Source organism: Schistocerca cancellata, chromosome 6 (genome assembly GCF_023864275.1).
Source record: "Schistocerca cancellata isolate TAMUIC-IGC-003103 chromosome 6, iqSchCanc2.1, whole genome shotgun sequence".
NCBI classification, from domain to species: Eukaryota; Metazoa; Arthropoda; class Insecta; order Orthoptera; family Acrididae; genus Schistocerca; species Schistocerca cancellata.
In genome coordinates this window covers 440,507,088-440,522,365 of record NC_064631.1, presented here as the reverse complement: position 1 = coordinate 440,522,365, position 15,278 = coordinate 440,507,088, and the positions used below count along the sequence as shown (strand labels likewise).

Sequence of the window (15,278 nt, the reverse complement as noted above, 5' to 3'; positions counted from 1 at the left end):
TGAAGCGTTCCTGCACGCAGAAAATACTGAGAAAGAGCCTACACGTTTCCATTCAAAATTCAAACGCACCAGGCAATACCCGTACGAGCTGTGCAACAAAGGGTTGCCTTTGCTAATCAGATGCTCACAATGATTGATAGTGAAGGATTTGATGTTGGCTGCATCTGGTTTACAGATGAAGCACACTTCCACCTGAATGGATACGTGAATAAGCAGAACTGGCGATTTTGGGGTTCGGAAAAGCCATATTGGTGTGAAGCGAAACCCCTGTATTCTCCTAAAGTTATTGTGTGGGCTGCAGTACGCAGCAGAGGCATTATTGGCCCTTTTTCATTCGAGAAACGGTCACTGGTGCACGTTACGTTGCAATTTTGGAACAATTTGTCGCCACACAACAAGCGTTAAAGGATCGACCAGGTACTGAATGGTTTATACAAGATGGAGCCCGACCACATCGGACCGAACAAGTGTTTCGCTTTCTTGAGGAATACTTCGAGAATCGAGTCATTGCTTTGGAATATCCCAAATTTACTGGTGCAGGCATGGATTGGCCTCCATATTCGCCGGATTTGACTCCCTGTGACTTTTTTTTGTGTGGAACAGTGAAAGACATGGTCTACCCGAAGCATCCCGCCACGCTGGACGAGCTTGAATCGGCGATCTCTGTGGCATGTGAATCCATTTCGGTTGAGACACTACGAAATGTGATGGCGAATTTCATTCTTCGTTTGCGCCACCTCTGTAGTGCCAATGGTGAACATTTTGAAAACATTGTGATGTGATTGTTTGCAAAGATTGTTTTCATACGATTATTTCACTTATGTATGCTGATATGAGCTGTACAGCGTACAGCGCCATCTGTTAGCAGCTTTTGTAACTATTATTTCAAACTGTTTGTGGGGAGGCGGGTGGAATAGTTGTTAACTTTCCTTGATTTTATTTAATGCTGTTGTTTACCGTTCTCAACATTGGCTCTCTAACTACAATATTGGCAACCAGAAAGTGATTAGCAAAACGTGAAGCCTGTAATTAGAATTCCTAGTGCCCACTTCATCTGAGAAATACATTTATAGCTACAGCTTTATAGCTCTGAGGAGTTAGGAGATTGTCTGGGATTCGTAATCAAAAACCATTCTCTCTAAAATGTTCACTATATTCTGAAAGTCACAGACCAAAAAGAATCCACATAATCCAACTACCAGAGCAGTTCAGAGTCTAATGCACTGATGCAGCTATAACTGTTCAAATTAAATGTTTAAGTGAATGCTCGCCATAATTTGATGATAATGTTCATCAAACGCCACGCTAATAATGGTAGAATGTCTGTCCTGCGGCGGCGCGTGAAAATACGACATACGCAAACTAAAGATAGATCATTAACGTCATCCCAAAATTAACACTTCACTCGAAAACGATTTCATGGTTATGCGTATCCCGAGTAACTTATTACTGCATCCGAGGCTGTTTATATCAACGATACCGACGCGACGAGACTCCCGGCACAGGTGGTGCGCTAATCAGCGTCTGGAGAGAACTGGGGCCTTCTTCTTCTTTCACGCAGCTTTCTTACATATAAAGCCGCAGTGCGGACGGCTAAGGGAATGCCTGATCAAATCTGCTCTCCCGACTAGCCGCTGGACTAGTAGTCCACCACTTTAAGTTATCGAATAAATCATTGCTTCCTTTGCTGATGGCCGATGAAGCTCTCAATTTAAATGTGCAATCAGCACACAGGTAAGTAATCATAATAAAAGTCTGACGTGGCTAAGTTAAATATTTTGGGCGAGATAATTAATTTAATTACACTACACGCAGTAGACGAGCTCTGAACTTGCCCTCTGGAGATACGCTATCGCTATAGTTTTATAGTTATTCATTTGAAACTTCTCACATCTTTATGATTATAGCGGATCTCCCTTCTACTTAAATTCAAACATCCTAACTTTATTTATTCGCCTACTTAATCTATCTTGCTTCCTTAATTTTTAAGATAAAAACCAGAAAATAATGAATTCCAACTAAAATTTTAATTTGTGAGATCCAGAATACTGATTCTACTAAATTATTATGCAAAAGGAATCTAAATATAAATTTTTAAGTTTCTAGCTCTTTTCTCCTGCGCCAATGATTTTTACAGAAAAACGTCCAAATTTCGAAAATGGTTTAAGTTACTGAATTGATATTCAACACATATTGATTTAGTATTACTCATGATATGCTAGAAACGTTTCAGGTTATTTATTTGATTTTTAAAGTACTGCGCAACATTTATGATGTCAGAGCTAGTTACAGCGGACTGGCTGGCACACAATGGAAAGACTGATGTGAATTTTATAAGGCGTGAGTAGGCTGCTTCCCTACATGCTGTATAAACTTCTTACAGTTTTCACAATAAACATACCGTTTACTGCATTCCTCTATCAATCTTTGTTTCGAGATATTTAATTTTGAAATCAGGGAGTCCTTTTCTAGACACCCTGTATTATGATCCCCCATCCATTCGCCAGGCAACATGTACCGCCCATTGCACTTTATTTACATGCATTAGTCGTAGTTACCTCTTCGACTTCGGTCCCTTCCTTAATGCTTCTGCTTCTTCTCCATATACGTTGCCAAACACAGTACAACATTATCGTACGTTTCCTTTAACGTGAAGGATAGAAACGTTAAGACGAAGAGTTCCGCCTTATGCAGGACACCTTTTCAGTTTCGTTTTACCCTGACAAGTTTCAGCACTTTTTGTGCTATCTTCAGTAGGTTATTTTCTTTTCTTACTTACATGTAACTAGTCTGCTACACAAACCACAACTTGTCATGGCTTTGATGTTGCAGTGTTTTCTCATGTTTTGGTGAGGTGAATACGCTCATTTCTGTAACTCACGGTCGTTTGACAACGCACCTTCTACGAATTTTCAAACATGGGCACAGTTTTCGCCGCCATTACGTGTTGCTGACAACAACTGTTTCTGAGGCTTTTGACTGCAGTCTTCCCACTCTTCTTCAGTTTTCCTTTCCTCCGTGACGTCTGCAGGTAGTATCTCATCTGAGCCTGAGTTTAACGAAGCAATGTTGATAAAATTTAAATAACCGGAATTTCAAGCAGACTACGGAACGATTCTACTGTCGCTAACGTACATGTTTCATGACAACGAAAGTAAGATAACAAATTATGGCTCGTACGGAACTCGTTGTACTTGCGAGTGGAACAGGAAAGGAAACGAGTAGTAGTGGTTCAAAATGGTTCAAATGGCCCTGAGCACTATGAGACTTAACTTTTGATGTCATCAGTCGTCTAGAACTTAGAACTAATTAAACCTAACTAACCTAAGGACATCACACACATCCATGCCCGAGGCAGGATTCGAACTTGCGACCGTAGCGGTCGCTCGGTTCCAGACTGTAGCGCCTAGAACCGCACGGCCACTCCAGCCGGCAGTAGTAGTGGTACAAGGTACGCTCCACCATGCACCATACGGTAGGTTGCACAATGTGTAAGTGGGTGTAGATACAGATATAGATGTAGGGGGTAGGGAAATAGAAGAAGGAAGCGAGGACAGGAAGGGAGGACAGGAAGGGTGGGAGGGAGGACAAGGGGGGAGGGACGGAGGGAGGGAGGGAGGGGAAGAGAGAGAGAGAGAGAGAGAGAGAGAGAGAGAGAGAGAGAGAGAGAGACTTCAGCTCAGCACTCAACGTATGGTAGAAACATCAATTGGCAACATGTTAAACGTTGGGAATAAATTATTCTGGCCGCAGACCCACGCAAAAGAAACAATAAAATGGATAAATGAGAGAGCGAGGAGGAGATGAATGACGACGATTTAAGGTGCCAGCACATAACAGTCATATGGCTGGCGTTGAGTCATTATTGACGTCGTTCGCCTCAGCCGACGAAATGTAACCTTCCGTTGTTTCTTTGTTGCTCGGGTGAATAACTGGGACACCACCTTCGGACGGGTGGTGCCGTCATTGGCTATTCTGGAACTTGTGACAAGATCTGGAAGGGCCATGGTGAGGAGTCACTTCTTTCTGCCGGGTCCTCGACCCTGTGCGAGGGGTGAGGAGATGAGCGATAATGTAACTTACCTGGGCTGTCCTTCCCGCCGTGCTGAGCAGGTATCAGCAGGAGAAGGAGAAGCAGGAACATTTCGGAGCGCGCCGAGGCGACGTGTCACCTGCGCACACAGACGAGGCACTTAATAATTGACGCCAAACGAGGTGGCCCGCTATTTTGAGTCCTGTAGTCTACCAGGCCAGCGCAGGCCGCACAATGCGTGACACACAGTTGCATCATGCCCAGCACAAGGACCGGAACCGGGATACAGTTTTATAGACTTTTTTGGTCAGTGCCACTGTTTGCTTTCTGTAGTTAATAACACCAACAACTAAATATAAAACTGCTTTGATATACAGAGGGGTCCAAAAAAATGTATCCTCTGTTTAAAAGTCCATAACTGGATAACTAATTGACGGAGTTGTCTCATCTTTGGTAGTGTAACAGTTTGTAGTTCCGGCAATCGCCACACAAGCTTTGTATTGTGTTGTTTTGTTTTGTCAGATGACAGTTGCCAGATAGTCAGTGTTTTGTTCTCAGTTGCACCTAGTTACTCGAGTAAACTTGGCTGGAGCAAGGCTTACATTCGATGAAAGAAAGTCAGTTTTGAAGTGGTATTTTAAGTACGAAAACATTAATGAGGTTCAACGGCAATGGCGAAATGAGTATCAAACAGAGCAACCGACACGTTTAACGATTCGTCGCATTCGAGACAAATTTGAAGCCGAAGGCTCTGTTAAAGATGTATACAAACAACGATCTGGACGACCTGTAACAGTAACAAGTCCAGCTAACTCCCGTCGTTTGTTACAACAATTCACTCGCTCACCACAGAAGTCTGTGAGGCAGTGTGACCGTGAACTGGAGTGAGTCGCTCAAGTGTTCGGCGAATTTTGAAGACAGCAAAGTGGAAGTGCTACATCCCACGATTGCAATGAACGAGGACGACCCAGATCGTAGAATGGAGTACTGCGAGTGGTTTACTAACATGGTGCGCAACGATGAAGAGTTTGCAGAGATGATTGTGTGGTCTGATGAGGCACAGTTCAAACTCAATGGTACAGTAAATCGCCACAATTGCATCTACTGGGCCGCCGAAAATCCGAACGTCCATGTAGACAAAGCCGTGAATTTGCCAGGAGTAAATGTGTGGTGTGGGTTGTCTTACCGGGGCTTGATTGGGCCATTCTTCTTTGACGGCACAGTTACTGGTGAGTTGTACCTTCAGAAGCTTCAGACATCCATTTTACCTGCAATCCAAGACTTGTATGGAGACGGAAGAGTTTAATTTCAACAATATGGTGCCCCAGCCCACTACCAAAATCGTGTTAGGGCGTATCTCGACGAAAATCTATCAGGAAGATGGATAGGCCGTAGTGGCGCTGTGGAGTATCTACCACGTTCCCCAGACCTAACTCCTTTGGACTTTTACCTGTGGGGAACATTAAAGGACGTCGTTTATCGACAAAAGCCACGCACATTGGATGAATTTCGAGAATCCATCGTACATTCATGTGCAAATATCAAAGTGAACACGTTGCAGTCAGTAGTTCGCGCTGCAGTTCGGCGGAATCGTTTGTGTGTGAATTTTAATGATGACCATTTCGAACACCTACAGTGATATCTTTAAGTTGGACTTTAAGCTACATTTTCACCAAAAATGAGACAACTTCGTCAATTAGTTTGCAAGTTATGGACTTTTAAACAGTGGATACATTTTTGGACCCCTCTGTATTAATAAAAATAGCAAATTGTTCAATTCCAATTAAATAGATAAAAATTCGGTTGCTCAGTGGTTGTATGGTTACAGATGATGACAATATACAACCTCTGACAACTGTTTCTAGTGAAGAGCTGCTTCGCATTATCCACTGAAGCGCCAAAGAGACTGGTATAGGAATGAGTATTTAAATACAGATATATGTAAACAGGCACAATACGGCGCTGCGGTCAGCGACACCTATATAAGACAAGTGTCTGGCGCAGTTGTCAGATCGGTTAGTGCTGCTACAAAAGAAGGTTATCGAGATTTAAGTGAGTTTGAACGTGGTGTTATAGTCGGCACACGAGGATAGGACACAGCATCTCCGAGATAGCGATGAAGAGGGGATTTTCCAGTGCGACCATTTCACGAGTGTACCGTGAACATCACGAATCCGGTAAAACATCAAATCTCCGACATCGCTGCGACCGGAGAAAGATCCTGCAAACAAGGGACCAACGAAGACTGAAGACAATCGTTCAACGTGACAGAAGTGCAACCCTTCGGCAGATCGCTGCAGATTTCAGTGCTGGGCCATCAACAAGTGTTAGCGTGCGAACAGTTCAACGAAATATCATCGATCTGGGCTTTAGGAGCCGAAGATCCACTCTGTACCCTTGATGACTGCAAGACACACAGCTTTACGCCTGACCTGGGCCCGTCAACAACGACATTTGATTGTTAGTGACTGGAAACATGTTGCGTGGTCAGCCAAGTCTCGTTTCAAATTCTATCGAGCGAATGGACGTGTACGGGTATGGAAACAACCTCATATATCCATGGACCCTGCATTTCAGCAGGGGACTGTTCATGCTGGTGGAGGCTCTGTAATGATGTGGGCCTGTGTAGTGGGAGTGATATAGGGCGCATGATACGTCTAGATATGACTCTCGCAGGTGACACGTACGTAAGAATCCTGTCTGATCACTTTTTTCCATTCTTGTCCATTGTGCATTCCGACGAACTTGGGCAATTCCAGTAGGATAATGTGACACCTCACACTTCCAGAATTGATACAGAGTGGCTCCAGGAACACTCTTCTGAGTTTAAACACTACGGCTGGCCACCAGACTCCCCAGGATGAACATTATTGAGCATATTTGGGATGCTTTTGCAACGTGCTGTTCAGAGGAGATCTCCACCCCCTCGTACTCCTACGGATTTATGGACATCCCTGCAGGACTCATGGTGTCAGATCCCTCCAGCACTACATCAAACATCAGTCGAGTGCATGCCACGTCGTGCTGCGGCACTTCTGCATGCTCGCGGGGCCTCTACACGACATTAGGCTGGTGTACCAGTTTCTTTGGACCTCATTGTCAAAATGTCTCCTTTCAAACAGATACCTGGACCTGATGGAATACCAGTGGGATTTTATATACCCGGTGGAAAGCTGACTGGTATGATCATCGAAATAATCGATGGTACCTCTACACCACCAGAATTCAAAGGTGTTAGAGTGTCAATGCGCAAAGGCAGAGGGACAAAAGATGTGAGCAGTGCGAGACCTTTTCACAAGAACTCAATTCCAGTAGTTGCAATGTAATGCTTATTTGCTTGTCTCAGATATGTCTGCACAACAAGCTTGACTGTTTCGGCTTACAATGCCATGTTCAAATGCACGTCTACGTTGAGCTTACGATTATATGGCACCTAGGAACCAACTGTGAGCTTTCTGTTGTGAAATATTGTTATTATAATCACGTAGCTGGTATAATATGAAATTTTTGCGTTATAATAATGGTTTGATAGCTATCTGACGGTTGGGATCCTAGCTAGATTAGCGGTGCCCCAGCTGCAATGAAGTACACAGTAGAGTGTGGTATGGGACACGAGCATTTGGTGAATTGCTATAGTCTGTATATTGTGGTTCTAACATTGACTTGGCGAGGAATCGCCCATCCTTCACATACCTGGCAAAGTTTTAGAAAGAGTACTTGTACAGCTGTTATAGGAGACATGCACTAACCTCTTATCGAGAACTGAAGATGGTAAATATGCTCACGGTAATCGACAATAAAGGTTGTCTGGAAGCGATCTTGCCCAAGAAGTTCATCTTCTCTAAAGTACCACTGTAATATGTTTGTATGACCTTGGATCGCAGCAGCTATTGTTATAGAACAAGTAATTTTTTTCTTTACTGTCTTAAGCATACTGTTAATTAAGAAATATTTCACCAGATGGGTTTTGCTTTTATTTGAAAAACATCATCGTGGATGATTGGCATTTATAGCTCCATTTTACTTATTTGATGAACCAACGAAATCAGATCCCTATATTCTATAAATCAAGCCTCAATTTGGGAGCTATGTATACCTAGTAGCTAACTACGTGTCAATATTATGTTGCTGATAAATGGTGGTCACTTTAACTTGGCTGCAAAATACAGTGACTGACATGGGTTGAGGAAATCACATTAAGAGGTTACCTATACATTTCAAGATTAGTATACACGAAAAAAGTGATACAGTTGTATTCATTACAATGAGGAGCCCCTTCGACAACTGAAAGAGGAAAGGAGAGATCGTGGCCTACGCTTCTCATTATCGGATTGTATGTTAATCTCTTCAGTTGAACTCCCACCGTCTCTCGATTTTCCCATGGATCAAGTTGACTTTGCCAATGCGGTATGTGTGTTAAATGTGGAAATGAAGATCGGAAACGCCTTTGATGCTAATCGTACAGCGAATGCTATGCAGCAGCAGAGGATTTCAGGTTCCCTTTGCCCTAATTAACAATACAGTTTTAATACTGAGCTCTACATGCTGCCGTGACAGCCATCGACACTAAGTACGAGAACAAGGTGAAACATGCACGGCCTGGACCAGAGATGTCCTTAATATCGATGAAATTGCCTTTTTTGTACTGCTTCGTATTACGCAGTAGAGTAAATGTGTAAATCAAGTGTCAATTTGTTCTTCTGAATGGTTTTGTTTATGGCGCACTTTCAAATAGTAAGTGTTGTAGAGCAGGGATCTCCAAACTACGGCCCGCGGCGCGGGCCGGCAAACCGGCCCGCGTTAGCTGGCCGGTCATCCCCGGTATCCGGCCCGCCAAATATTTGAGGTGGTACCTATACTGTCAACAATTGAGTTTCGAGGCCTATCGCGACCAATACACCGCGACATTGTCGGAGCTCTATCTTTACAAAGCGGAAGGTCATGGTTAAACTTGTGGCTATCCACAATAAACAGACAGACCATGCTCCGTGCGATAGTGAAGAAAAAAAAAGAACGGTTAACAGACTAGTTTGGCGAAAACATTTTAAGTAAAAAAATTCTTTGCATTTTATTCTACTCACGAGTCTGGTGCAAGTCTCTCAAATGGACGCCACTTCGGCGACTAGCCTTAGTAATCAGTCATTATGGAAGATGCTTCTTAAGGGGCTCCGGAACGCCCTATACTTGCAATGTTAAAATAACGCTTATAAATTACATCTTTCCTCACAAAGTATTTGACGTAGGAAGTTGAACTTTTTACAGATTATTTATTGGAATATGGGCTACAACTTAACACAGGGATTTTACAAAATTTTAGTTCAGTTATTAAAGATGATTTTTTTTCAATTGTAATGGAAATTCACAACATTTTTTTGCAATTTTTTATTTATATATTCAAAAATATACAGTTTTTTGGAAAAAGGCTGTGTTAAATTATGCAGAAGGTACTGTGTAACATATACTGAAAGTTTGAAACAAATATGTTTGGAAGATCCTTAGAAAACATGTAATTAGTATGAGAAAATAAAAGTTTTGGGAATCGAGCGACAAAGATTGGATTAACTTTTTAGTGCATTCCAGGTCCATAGGATGGATTATCTTCATCCTCTGCAAACTCCTCCTCCAGCTTCCTCTTGTTCCACCTCCTGTTTACTCTTGCTTGTATTTCTAGACTCTTTACAGCCCTGTCTGCAGCCTGAAGGCGTTCCTTGTCTAAAGCAAGCATCGCTCGTACCATGTTAGAACCTATCTTCATTCCCATATTTCTAAATACCTTGCACCTTACAATGTTGCCATCATCGAAAGTCGCAACAGCATCATACACACCAAAGTGAAGTGTTTCTACTCCAACAAATACGGTCTTGGGGATTCTCGACCAAATAACACTATTTACACTTTCATTGGGGTTTTGAGTTTTTCCGTGAATACACTTTTTCAACAGTTCAGGTGCTGCTAAGTCTCTGAAAATAGGTTTTATCACCTCCATTATTGCATGAGGCAGACTATGCTTATGAGTGTACACTTCACCAGTTAGCAATCCTTTGTTATATTTACACCAACTGTCTTCTTCTTTGGGACACAAGCTATGTTGGGGATTTTCATCGGTTGAAGAAGTATGAAAAAAAAGAGCCCAAACAGCCTTCTTCATTTCGTCGACACTTTGTGTATTTTGCCTAATAGCCATTCCATAATAGTTCTGTATTTTGTCAATTACACTGTCAGTTAACCTTCCCTTCCCATTCAACCCTTTACCATCACTGAGTTTTTGTTTTTTGTACGAAGCTTTCAGTCGCCGAAATCTTGTTCCCATTCGCTTCTGTACGTGTCCAATACACTCAAATTTCTGCACTACATCATCATCACCAAGTCCTTGAACACGTTTGAAACTTTTAGAATCACTGTCACCAAGGCAATTAACATATCGCACTTTATCACACGCCTCAGAACGCTGGAATATACTGGCAACACCAGCCACTTCCATTCCTCCACTACTGCCACTATAGTTAGCTTTGCAATTATTTTCATGTGTACCTTTATATTTTTGTGGACATCTACAATACTTTGATATTACTGCTACATCTAAAACTTTCCCTGTATACATACTGGTGGCAGATACTACACCATGAAGAGAGGTGTGTCCCCGTTTATGCCAGGTACCATCGAACGCTGCAGTCAAATCTCTGTTACCATTATTTTCCATTACTGCCTCTTCCACAGCGTTCTTCATAGATTCCATACAAATATCTTCTACTTTAGACCCTATTAATTTATTATAGGTCGTAAACTTGGTTGGGGGATTTGGAAGATTCATGATGCCACAGAAAATTGCACCTGCAGTAGCACCCTTACCAAATGAACGCAAGGAATAAACAAATCTAATGTTGTGTTCGTAGATTTTGTTACCATTTTCTTCAGTTGCAGTTACTGCAACACTGTTCCAAAAGGTGGTCATGTATGAACACTTATCACATTTCAGTTGTATTTCACTAGCAAGTCCTACGTGCTTTATTATGGAGAGTTCCAGACCAACTTCACTACAGTGAATACATCTTACACAGTTTGAAAAAATTCCTTTCAGAACCGACATATCAAATATTTCATTCACATCCGATTCGCCCATAAAACATTCATAGTTTTCACTCATTGAACCAAGCTTCTTCTGTGAAGTATTTTCTTTCCCACTTTGACTGCTATGGGCAGGTGTACTTGAGAGGTTAGGTTCACTCACTTGGTTCAAATGGTTCAAATGGCTCTGAGCACTATGGGACTTAACATCTGAGGTCATCAGTCCCCTAGAACTTAGAACTACTTAAACCTAACTAACCTAAGGACATCAGACACATCCATGCCCGAGGCAGGATTCGAACCTGCGACCGTAGCGATCGCGCGGTTCCAGACTCACTCACTTGGTTATCGTCTTTATTGTTTACAGTAATAACACATACCTTTGGCTTTCCAACATTTCTCCTTTTCTTAAAAGCCTTCAGAGGATTTCTAATAACTTTACTTTTACTCATTATTATACTTCAACAAAACAGAGACTCAAGAAACAGAATTAATTACGAATATTTTCGAGATAACGACAGAGTAAATAAACATGAAACAATCGACAATCACACCAGCGATATATATTGAACCATCACAGGTTAGCCACAACACATACTTTATCTCACATCACTAAAATGTACCTGATGAACACGGACGTTAATAATAACACCATTTGACAGCAGTTTAACAGCGCCACAGTGGGTCACGCCCATGTAGAACACATTTCAAAAAAAAAATTAAAAATAGTTGTAGTCTTCGGAATTGAATAAATTATATATCTATTAAAAGGTAATAGTCTGCAGATTCAGAAAACGCAAAAAAGTAAAAATTGAACTTTTCATGATTTTGAGCCTTTCCGGAGCCCCTTAAGCGAGGTTTCACTTTCTTTTGATTACGTTGTAAAATACATACAGAATGTGCAGTGACATACTTTTTTGTCGGTGGAATTCGCCAGAATAAAATACGCCAGAATTTCGGTCAGGTATGTCCACCAATCAAAATTATGTAATTAAATAAAAATGGTAGTTCGTTTCAGGGCTAGCTATTCCCACAACCTTGGATTTTTGCGATTTCATCTTTCCTTTAGCCTTACATTACGGTGATCATGGAGTGCTAGGGTGCTTTAATCCCACTAGGTAGATCTTGGCCCTTATGACTTCGTGGAGGAGTCAATGTGGCCCACGGACTAAAAAGTTTGGAGACCCCTGTTCTAGAGTTTTCGACCAAATGGATACCGGGCCGCCACCAAAAATCGGCTTATCACTGATGGAAATTTATTCAACGTTGCTTAGGATTAGTAAGTAAGCTGATTCTTCATTTTCAACAGTTAAGATAAGGACAACTCTATTCAAATTCCCTTGTACTTTAAGATTATCAACGTGAGGGACGTCAAATAGCTGCAACCAGACATGTAAAATCAAGACATTGCACCATGTAACAATAGACGATCGACCAGTAATGGTGTATTACATAGTGGACACCTTAAGCTTCAGAAGTGGGAGCACGGTATCCATCAAGTAACGGATTAGCTACAAGAAACTTTTGTGCAAAAAAGGTGCTATCTTTGTAGAATAATGACCGAAAGCAAATTGGAAAATCAGCTTCCCATTGATGTCCGGAGTTTTTCAGAACAAATACTCCTCCTTGAAAGATTAATTTCAGTACTTTCTCATACAATATTAGTTCATTACTTTGTAAGGGGTAAAAATAACTGGCCAGTACTTCTTGATCCACTCAATTAAAGAGATACACGAGGAGAAAGTAGGATTACGAAACAAAACAAAAAATTCATCTCTCACGGGCAGCAAAAGGTGTTTTAGCAACAATTAACAGGAGTTTTTTTTTTGTTTGTGGTTTTAGGGCGCAAAACTTCTATGGTCATTAGCGCCCAAATTAAATTTAATTAACAGGAGTAACTGGAGTAATCATTTTTTAATACATCCACACTATTCACCGGCAACAGCACCTCTGACTTCCGCCTGTTCCCACATCTGTACAAATATGTGGCAGATGCACGATTTTAGTCCGATGAAGTGACGGCTGCTACAGAAAATTATTTTGCACACGTTCCAGACTCGTTACAACAAGGAAGGAATCTACTCACTGGAAATGCGTTAAAGTGAAATTTCCTAAAATGGGGCTATTTCTACAAAAAAGTGCGTTTCAAGCCTGTAAAACAGTCTTCCTGTGACAAAACACAGGATCTTTTTCATCTTGGCGTCACCAGCACGATGAAAGATACCATTACTGCATTTACATTTCGTTCACGAAAGGGGGCAATCAGCGCAAAGCAAAATAGTCTCCCAGGCAATATTGCAATACGATCGACCTCGCTGGAAACAAATTTACAATGTAACTTTATTCTCTTTCATAAAATTTTGTCCACAAAATATCATCGCCATTTCAAGCTTCTGTATAAAGTACGACAACACTGTATTTTACAACCAGAGGAGAACTGCGTCTTAAAGTAGTTCCCAGGAAGTCAGCAGGCAACTACACAGATTCTATTCTCCTGTGCAGCTGATTCACGTTATTCAGCACGCATATATTGTCCGCGACGAAAAGCTGATACATAGACAGTCTGTAACACTGAGTCTCGAATCGCATACATGATCACTGAGAACAAGAAAGGCTCTCATATATGCAGACAGATTCAAGGAAAAACGCTGGCAAAAGTTCAGGCAATGGAAGTAAACGAGTTGTTGTGATTACTGACCATTCATTTCACTCACGCTCGGTTGGGAACGGCCGAAGGAGAATACCGAGTGAAACTAGTACAGTATTTAACACCGCTGACACGCACTTGGATTGCACCACGCGCAACACTCACGAAGCCGGAAGCTACGGGCTGCGAGGTTCCCTCTCATTCTTGCCTGCACGCTTGCTTCCTTGTTGGCTGTTGTCACCACTCAACACTTCCCGCAGAGCTTCTGCGAACTGCTCATAACCGTCCCACGTGTACGACAATTCCTTCTGCACAAAACGTTAGCGTCGTTTCACACAACGAAACGGTAACGTCCCATCATACGCCGATTAGTTCTGAAGAGCTCTAACACCGCAATGACCAGTGGTCATTAACTCGCCGTTAAATTTAATTTCATCGCGCGAGTCAGGAGTTGGGTTGATTTGGTGGAAGAGACCAGACAGCGAGGTCATCGGTCTCATTGGATTGTGCAAGGATGGGGAAGGAAGTCGGTCGTGCCCTTTCAGAGGAACCATCCCGGCATTTGCCTGAAGCGATTTAGCGAAATCACGGAAAACCTAAATCAGGATGGCCGGACGCGGGATTGAACCGTCGTCCTCCCGAATGTGCGCGAGTCAGGAACAACAACCTGTATATCAGATAATCTGGACAACTGATGTTGGACAGGCATTATAGTGCATACTTTCAGAAGGAGATAGCACAGTAAATAACAACACAGCCAAAATTAGGCAAGTCATAAAAAGATTTTATTGTTCGAGACAAGAATTAGAAATAGACTTTTTAGGATACAACAAAATGTTATCTACATTGAAATATTATGTCTTTATCGATACAGCAAGAATTTTATTTTATCCGTGCTGGATGTTGTTATACTCCGCGCCCGTTAAAAATTGTTGACGAAGAACACAACCAGCCGCAACAAATGTGTAGTGAGACTACGAATGCAATTCTTCTCAGCCGCTGAGGGAAGCAATTTTCCACATACTAAACCTAAACCTACAGTTTAAGAAAGGATAAAAACACTCAACATTTGTTTTTTAAATAAAGCATCTCACAGAAAATATTCAGTTTGTTTTGTACATCAGTTTTACTGCCATAGTTATTGACAGAAGTGGCCTGCATTTTCACTTCTGAAATCACTCAAATTCAGCTACGAATATTCGAAATCATAGCTAATGTCACTGAAACGTTTAAATGATAGCAACATGTTGCTCGGACGGACAGTGTTATTCCCTCGGCAGTTTTCTTTCCTAGCATAGGTATGGGAAAAATGCTGGGATAATTTAATTTAAAGGCTACGGAAAATGGTCCAAAGTAAGTTACATTACGCGGGCGGTCACTATCAAATCCAGTACCTTTCCTTGATCATCGAATACACTGTTGGCAAACAAAACATTTCGCAGCATTCACTGATAGCTTGAGGCTTTCAACAAACAAAAGTACAATCGCATTTACAGTACGCTCAACTCACAATTATCAGCTACAGCCAAGTGG

At 41.8% G+C, this 15,278-nt stretch overlaps 1 protein-coding gene across 2 annotated transcripts in view; it reads right to left on the bottom strand.

Moving 5' to 3' along the window:
* The window catches only part of LOC126190969 (3-hydroxy-3-methylglutaryl-coenzyme A reductase), a 431,919-nt gene that overhangs the window by 324,843 nt on the left and 91,798 nt on the right, over window positions 1-15,278 (bottom strand). For both annotated transcript variants that reach the window (XM_049931634.1, XM_049931636.1), the window contains exon 2: window positions 4,084-4,172. The gene's annotated coding sequence lies outside the window, so the exon portion shown is untranslated. The remainder of the gene's footprint in view (window positions 1-4,083; window positions 4,173-15,278) is intronic.